This window comes from Scyliorhinus torazame, chromosome 31 (assembly GCF_047496885.1).
Source record: "Scyliorhinus torazame isolate Kashiwa2021f chromosome 31, sScyTor2.1, whole genome shotgun sequence".
In the NCBI taxonomy this organism is placed as follows: domain Eukaryota; kingdom Metazoa; phylum Chordata; class Chondrichthyes; order Carcharhiniformes; family Scyliorhinidae; genus Scyliorhinus; species Scyliorhinus torazame.
Window position 1 is genome coordinate 14,800,533 of NC_092737.1, and position 8,878 is coordinate 14,809,410.

An 8,878-nucleotide genomic window follows, 5' to 3' on the forward strand; every position below is an offset into this window, starting at 1 on the left:
CTCCTATTTATATCTGATTTCCCGAGTGTATTTCCTTTATATCTTAGTTATCTTGGACGTGAGAGCATTTGTATCTGGACGATTACTGAAATGCCCCCGGCAGGTGTGCTGTTTGCTGAGGCCACTGGAGACCCCCGGTACCAGTGTTATTTGGTCTGCCCCAGTAACTATTTTATGATGGATTTGGCTGGTAGCCTATCGGCTACTTTGATTTTCCGGGACTTGACTGGCCTACAAAGGCTTCAACCTCAGCAAAAAGAACATACCTCTCTTACATCCACATTTTAATGCCCTACCAATTTACCCCTAGCCATTCCTCTGTGTGCTTCTGTCTTGTGTGTGTTTGGGTAAAGGGTGGGACGGTGAAAGGGGAAAGTAATAGATTAGCAGGGGGTTATTCTCATTTAATTGCTGCACCTTTTAAACGTTTTCTTGCTTTAAATAAACCATTTTTTGTGTTTTACTTACTAATCTGGTGTGCCTAGGTCATTGGAGAAGCCGAGGGCCAAGGATCTTGAAAACTTTATATGAATTATTGATTGATTCACTTACGTTGCGATTACGGGTCAAGGGGGGATGGAATTGACTACGCCCTATCCAAGGGGGCCGTAATACAGGAGGTGGGGTCCTGAAAGGGTCCTAGGTGAGGCCATGTGGCTGCTGTTGCCATGCCAGGCTGTGATGCAGCCGGATAGGATGCTCTCTATCGCACATCTGTAGACGTTTGTGAGAGTCGATGCAGACATGCCGAATTTCTTTAGCTTCCGCAGGAAGCAGAGACGTTGTTGGGCTTTCTTGACTGTTGCATCAACGTGAGTGGCCCGGGACAGACTGTTGGTGACGGTGACTCCTAGGAACTTAAAGCTATCAACCATCTTCACTTCGGAGCCATTGATGCAGACGGTGGTGTGTGTCGTGCTACACTTCCTGAAGTCAATGATCAGTTCCTTGGTCTTTCTCACATTTAGAGAGAGGTTGTTTTCGGTACACCGTGCAACCAAGTGGTTTATCTCACAACCAAGTGATTTATTTCCTTACCCTGTCAGGGACCAATTCAGGTCAAGACATTTTCTACATTTCGTATAAGACTGTTTAAAATGACAAATTCTTCATTTCACATTATTAATTTATTGAATATATATTGAAGGAGGCAGGACTGGACACACATATCTCTCTCGATTACAGGGAGGTGCCCTTGTACAGGACAAACACCTCAGCGACTGCAGTACTTTAAGTTCATGACATTGACCCTCGTACAGGACGAAGGCACCTGATGTGAGAGGAATGTGGATGGTGAGGGATACAAGGGAGTGGCCAGAGTCAGCCTTTTCTCAGAGAGAGAATGGAAGTTTGCGATGCAGATTGATGGAGTTATGGACGCAAAGACAGACAGAGAGACAAGGACAGGAAGATACTGATAGATACATAAACAGAGAGAGACAGAGAGGGAAAGACTGGGAGATCGGGAGCTTCATGTCGGGGACCGTGAGGAGGACAATGTGGAGTAAAGGGTGAAGATTAATGATAGCATGTGTGCAAGGCACTGAGTCACGTTATCTAAAGGGGAGAGACTTTGCGGTGCTCCAGTGCAGAGGGATCTGGGCGTCCTCGTGCATAAATCACAAAAAACTAGCATGCAGGTGATAAGGAAGGTGGAATTTGTACCTTGAAAGCTAAAGGAATAGAGTATAAAAGTAGGGAAGTGTTGCTGTAACTGGCATTGGTGAGACTATGCCTGTAAAAGGCATTGGTGAGACTACGCCTGTAAAAGGCATTGGTGAGACTACGCCTGTAAAAGGCATTGGTTAGACTACGCCTGTAAAAGGCATTGGTGAGACTACGCCTGTAAAAGGCATTGGTTAGACTATGCCTGTAAAAGGCATTGGTGAGACTACGCCTGCAAAAGACATTGGTTAGACTACGCCTGTAAAAGGCTTTGGTGAGACCACACCTGGAGTATTGTGCACAGTTTTGGTCCCCTTATTTTAGCAGGGATGTAGTTACAGTAGAATCCAACAAAGAGATACACAGGAACGCGCAGTAGGATAAAATGAACACGTTTATTTAGATATTCACACTTAAAGCAACTCACTCTCCTCGTCCCAATGGGTCATCCTCCCCAACCTGCACCCAGGTTGAGGTTTTTATACGGTGAGGTTCCTCCTTGTTAAGGGGAAACTCCGCCCCATTTCACAGGGGAGGGGGAGCAGTTCATACTCAGTGGTTGCCACGGGGAACCGGATGGTGCATAGTCCATGACCTCCGAGGCGGTCAGAAGAGTTGCATTCAAGGCAGTTCAGACGAGGTTCCTCGAGAGTGAGGGCAATGGCCAGAGAGAGTCAATCAGTCAGAGAAGAGATAGAGATAAATTGAAAAGTTGAAAGAAACAAGAGGCAGAGACAGATAAACACAGGGGCATAGAGTGTAAAACAGAGAAAGATACTCAGCAGTAGAGAAACCCAATCAAAGATTGAGGTAAAGAGGGAGAGCTGGGGAAACAGAGAGAGGAACAGAACAATGAGACATAATGGACGGACAAACTGGGAGGCAGAGAGACAGATGGAAACCCAGGCGGCTAGGAAGTCAGAGAAAGAGACAAGAGTGTGAAAGAATTAAGGGAAAGCTGAATTTGGAGACACAGAGGCGATGAAAGGGACAGGGAACATGATGCAGGGAACAAGACAGAGAAAGAGGTCACCTTACTCCAATTCTATAGCGAGTTGGAGAAACCACATTTGGGGAATTGTGTGCAGTTTAGGCCTCCTTGCCTGAGGATGGATATACATATCTCGGGCAGGATGCAAAGTAAGTTAATTAGATTGATGTCTGAGATGAATATGTTCTCCAATGAGGAGAGAGCGAGCTGAATAGACCTTGGGCTGGATTCTCCATTCTTGGGACTATGTCCCCACGCTGTCGTGAAAACTGTGGTCTTCTACGCCAGGAAAACTGGTGTCAAAAGGCCACAGATTCACAGCGCTGCAGGGGGCTAGCAGGCAGCTATCGTGGAGTTCGCAGCTCCAGCTGCCGATACAGCCCCCCGCACCTTAGGGTCATGCGCACGGCGACGGCCTCCAGCAGCCGGGCCGTGCTCCATGGCGGACTCAGCCTGCACACCTGGCCGTGGAAATCGTGCACCGATCGGCCTTTCACCTGACTCAGGCCACCCGCACGAAAAAAAAAGTCCCTAATGAAGCCCCTCCTGCCCTCCGGTCGGACCCCCCCCCCCCCCCCCCCCCACCCAACTTAGTCCGCAGCTGCCACACGGGTATCACGGACGGTGGGAACAGTTGTCCATGCTGTCGGGAATTCAGCCATTCGGGGATGGAGAATAGCGGGGTGGGCCTCAGACAACGGCCTGAGGTGGAGGATAATTGGCGCGCCATGCTCCCCGAGTCCGCCACTTTTCGGGCGATTTCTGAGACACTTGGAGAATTCATTGGATATGGGGACACTGCAGAAAGAGTTTATGTGGAAGGTCGCTCTGATTGTATTGAATGGTGGAATAGGATGCTTGTGGTCTACTCTTGTTGCCATTCCCTAGATTCTTATCAAGAAATAAGAGGGAGCTTGCATTTATATTGTGACTTTCACATCTAACCTTAACAGCAAGGGACAGAATGAGGAAGGGAGGCCAAGAGAAAGAGAGTGAGACAGACAGAAAGAGAACAGGAGGGGAGAGAGAGAGAGAGAGAAAAAGTGTGGGATAGAAAGTGAACTGAAGAGGGAGAGAGAGTGGGAGAGAGAGAGGGACAAAGAGTGGGAAGAGAGAGAGAAAAAGAGTGGAGAGAGAGAAAGGATGGGAGTGAGAAAGAGAGTGGGAGAGAAAGAGAGTGGAAGAGTAAAAGAAAGAGAGTGGGAGAGAAAGTGAAGAGGGGGAGAACAAGAGCGGGAAAGAGAAAGAGAGTGGGAGATAGAAAGAGAGAGTGGAGAGAGCGTGAAAGAGAGTGGGAGAGAGGGAAAGGGAGTAGAAGAGTAAAAGAAAGAGAGTGGGAAAGCGAGAAAGTGGAGAGAGAGAGAAAGAGTGTGGGAGAGAGAAAAAGAGTTGGAGAGAGAGAAAGAGAGAGCGGAAAGGGAGTGTGCCATGTGAGAGTCCCTTTAAGAAAAGTGTGTTTTATCCAATGGCTGTAGTGATGTCACCGTGTGGGTGGAGCTGGGGTCTGCTCTGCTTTTTACTTTTGTTTTGAGCGGGGAGCTGTTTTTGGCTCTGTGTTTTAGTTTTGCTTTCAGTTGGAAAGCTGCATTCAAACCAGATGTGTATTGATCTCTCTCTCTGTAATCTAAAGAATGTCTCCAGATTACTTGATGATTTTAAAGTAATACCTGTTTCTCTAGAGAATTCAAACCTACTGTCTTTGTTAAAAAGTGTTTTGGCTTATGGATTTTGTTAGGAAAGTTATTAAGGGTTACCTATAGAGTACTTTATCTTTTTGGGGGGTTATGAGTGTTGGTAGTTGGTAGGATGTTTACTGTGTGTTTATATGCTGGGCAGGAGATGGTGAAGTGGTATTGTCACTGGATCAGTAATTCAGAGACCCAGAGGAATGCTATGGTGTTCTGGGTTCAAATCCCACCTCGGCAGAAGTTGAAATTTGAATTTACTTTTTTACAAGAGGGTAGTGGGTGCCTGGAACTCGCTACCGGAGGAGGTGGTGGAAGCTGGGACGATAGTGACATTTAAGGGGTATCTTGACAAATACATGAATAGGATGGGAATAGAGGGATACGGACCCAGGAAGTGTAGAAGATTGTACTTTAGTCGGGCAGCATGGTCGGCACGGGCTTGGAGTGCCGAAGGGCCTGTTCCTGTGCTGTACTTCTCTTTGTTCTTTGTAAAATGTTAACTGGATTCATAGAATAAACATAGTTTTTGTTTAAAAATACTTTTAGATCTCTGTTGCATCACACCTGTAAAGTGGGCCCTTGTGCTCCCCATAACCAAAATCTATTCAAAGTTGTGGGTCAGGTGAACTCCATGATACACTTTGGTGTTCTCTAAACCCTGGCCCATAACAAGCGAGAGAGGTTGAGAGAGAGGGAGAGAGAGTGGGAGAAAGATAGAGGGAAAGAGTGGGAGAGAGAGAAAAAGAGTGGAAGAGTAAAAAAGAAAAAGAGAGGGGAAGAGAGAGAAAGAGAGCGCAAGAGAGTAGGAGAACAGTGACCGCAACACCACAGAACCCTGCCATGGAACCTCTGGAAGACGTGCCAGACCATCAACATGGATACTGCCATTACACGTGAGAACACAACACACACATATAGAACCCCCACAGAATTCCTACAGTACAAAAGGAGGCTATTTGGCCCATCAAGTCTGCACCGATCCTCCAAAAGAAAACCCTACCTAGACCCACTCTCCTGCCCCATCCCTATGACCTCATGTAACCTTTGGACATTACGGGGCAATTTTAGCATGGTCAATCCACCTAACCTCCGCATCTTTGGAATGTAGGAGGAATCCAGAACACCCAAAGGAAACTCACGCAGACATGTGGGAGAACGTCCAAACTCCACATAGACAGTCACCCGAGGTCGGAATCGAGCCCACGTCCCTGGTGCTGCAAGGCAGCGGTGCTAACCACTGTGTCACCATGCCACCCATCGTGCTGCCCATCGTGCCACACAGCACAAAAGGAGACCATTCAGCCTATCCTGTTTGTGCTGCGTCTTTGTATTAATACAGTACAATACAAATTTCTGCACTTTGATGTGGTCACCATCTTCTGCGATGGACCATTCGGTCTAATTTTCCAAATCAGCGAATCATTTCTCCAGCAGCCGAGCTATATCCTTCTTTCTGATACCCCTCTCCTGTTCCAGTTTTCCTTTCCATTTATTTGTTCCCGAGAATTGGGGTTCCAATGTTCATGGTTATTCGTGGGGCGAGCGAGAGCTCCAGATCTCTCAGACCTCATTTGTGTACAAGGCCATCATGTGTGCGAATACATGTTTATGCGTGTATTGTGCACGGATGCGTGTCAGCTTATTTGCGTGTGCCTTATGTGCATGTGTTTGGCCGGAATTCTCTGGCCGTTGGGATTCCCTGTTACCAGTTCCCCACCGGCAGCGCACTCCCACCTGCGAGTAGCGAATCCCGCCACTAGCCAACACGCGGCTGGGTGACCAAATAATCCAGCCTCACATGAACATTAAGGACAGCATTGAAACCATGAAACAAGAGCAGAGAAATGTAGGGAAAAGTCAGCAGGTCTGGCAGTGTCTGTAGGGAGAGAAATCAGGATCAGCTCTTTGAGTCGTTTTTTTCTCTTCTTTAGAGCTGAAGAGAAGGAGAGATGTGTTGGATTACATAGATTATAAGAGGTTGCGGAATGTGATGAACGAAGAATTTCAAATATATTGCATTATAAGTATTTGGTGAAGGGTTAAAAGCCTGGGATAGTGTGTTTGACCGCTGAAATCATGTTTTAAAAGAATCTTGGTTTGAAAGACAATAGAGGTTTTAGGAACCTGAGGTGCAATTACCCATCGTAGAAAGCTTGGGCAAATGGCACTTTGTTTTGATTAAGGGGATTCCGTGGGGAGTTAATTCGTTTACAGTTCGGTGTGATGATGTCATTGTTGGGCGGAGCAAAGGCAGCAGGCCTTTCGACAAAGCACTGGATGAACCTGGGACTGCAAGGCAAGTGTTTTCTCTCCGCAGTTTAGTTAAAAAGAGATTGACGATCTTTAAAGCCACGCAGACTTGTCTGAGGAAAAGAGGGGGCCAAAACAAGCTAGTTGAAAAGCTTTTGAAGCTTCTGTGTAGAAGATTTTAGTTTAGTTTAGACGGGCAGCATGGTCGGCGCAGGCTTGGAGGGCCAAAGGGCCTGTTCCTGTGCTGTACTTTTCTTTGTTCTTTGTACATATTGCCCGAACTTCTGCAGGGGTTCGAATCGGAGTCAGGTCTGTTCTGTAGAACAGTGTCAAGAGATCTCTTTCTCAAAGAATAACTCTGGAAAGCAACTCTGTGCAATTAGTATTTAGGGTGGATTAAAGAGATGGCCTATTTTCTTGTTTTTTAAGTGGTAATAAAGATAGCAATTAGGGGTATTGTATTCACTGTGTCGAGTAGTATTGTTTAAAGGGTAATTGTAAGTTATTTTCTGGTGTGATGTTAAAGACCAGTGTCTGTGCCTAGTACGGGGTCTGGTCCCAGATTGCAATAGGAACAGAGTAGAAGGGAAGCAGGGTGTTGGGTGTTGCAGTTGAGGCAATTGTAGGAGTGGGTGGGCTTGTAATGAATATTGGTAGTCAGCCAATCAGACCTACTGCGTTTCCCAGCATTCTATAATTTTGTTTCAGATTCCAGCATCCCCAGTATTTCACTTTTATTGAAAATATTAATGTTGGTAAACTTTATGAATGACCTGTCATCTGCTGGTTATTGGTCTCTCTATCACTTGCACATCCAATCTAAGAACAGTTCGAATTGTAGAAGGGGCAGCGCGGTGGTACGGTGGTCAGCACGGCTGCCTCACAGCGCCAGGGACTGGGTTTGATTCCAATCTTGGGTCACTGTCTGTGTGGAGTCTGCACATCCTCCCCGTGTGTGCGTGGGTTTCCTCCGGGTGCTCTGGTTTCCTCCCACAGTCCAAAGATGTGCAGGTTAGGTGGATAGGCCATGCTTAATTATCACTTGTGAATTCGTTTCCCTTCAGTCCGGATTAAATGATCAATCGAACACCAAGTTTCGTTAACATATGTTTATTCTCGGCCGGAGCTAAAACCACTGTATCTCGGTTAGTCACAACAGCAAGCCGAAGTCAATACGTCTAACAGCAGTTTATATACATTTTGACACTGTTTCATTTCTGAGAACAGCCCCCTGGCTTTCAGTCTTAGCTATAGTAATCTTTAAAGTTAATATCCATTCCCAAGGCCATTACTGCAATTTGTCTGGTGCAAAAGCAGAAGTGATTACAGCTTGCTACAAAAAGCCTGTCTTGACATTCCAGCACACAAAGCTTTATCTCACATTTTGTTTTCCCATAAAGTTCCAATCCATCTTGAGTCAAACTCTCACACTTAGTGTCTCAAAGACGTGTGGGTCAGGGGGATTGGCCGTGATCAGCGGTTAAGGGACTAGTCGGGGGAGTGGGCCTCGATAGTGTGCTCCTTCGAAGGGTCGGTGCAGACTCGATGGGCTGAATGGCCTCTTTCTGCACAGTGGGAATCTACGGCTCCATGACTTCAGAAACAAACTGGATGGTATTTAATAATCAGAAATCATGACTTAATCGTTTTAAATGCCTTTTATTGAAAATACTGATTTATTTAGTGTTGCCAAACCAATCAACGTTCTCAGGCAGTAAAGAGTGGACACTGAAATGAAACAGAGAAAGGGCCCAACACTGTCCAATGAGTTCAACTTCTTCCTGGCAAAGCGTGGGCAGGACAGAAACATGTCCAGAAAAATGGGCACGCGATTGGAAATGCACAGAACGCGGTCAGCAAGGCTGGTGATCTGCAGGCACAAATGATAGAGCAACAATGTCACAACCCTGGCTCAATCCAGGGGAGCAATACACAATTAATCTCCCCATCCACCAGGCATTCAGGGAAGATAGTGATGGAAATGATGGGGGGACAAAGGTGTTAATTGTTAAAGCACTGACAATATGACTCGATGTAAAGGACGACGTACTTGTAAGGTCAGGATAGTCATAGAATTTACAGTGCCGAAGGAGGCCATTCAGCCCATTGAGTCTGCACCGGCTCTTTGAAAGAGCACCCTACCCAAGCCCACACCACCACCCTATCCCCATCACCCAGTAACCCCACCCAACACTAAGGGCAATTTTGGACACTAAGGGCAATTTAGCATGGCCAGTCTTCCTAACCTGCACATCTTTGGACTGTGGGAGGAAACCGGAGCACC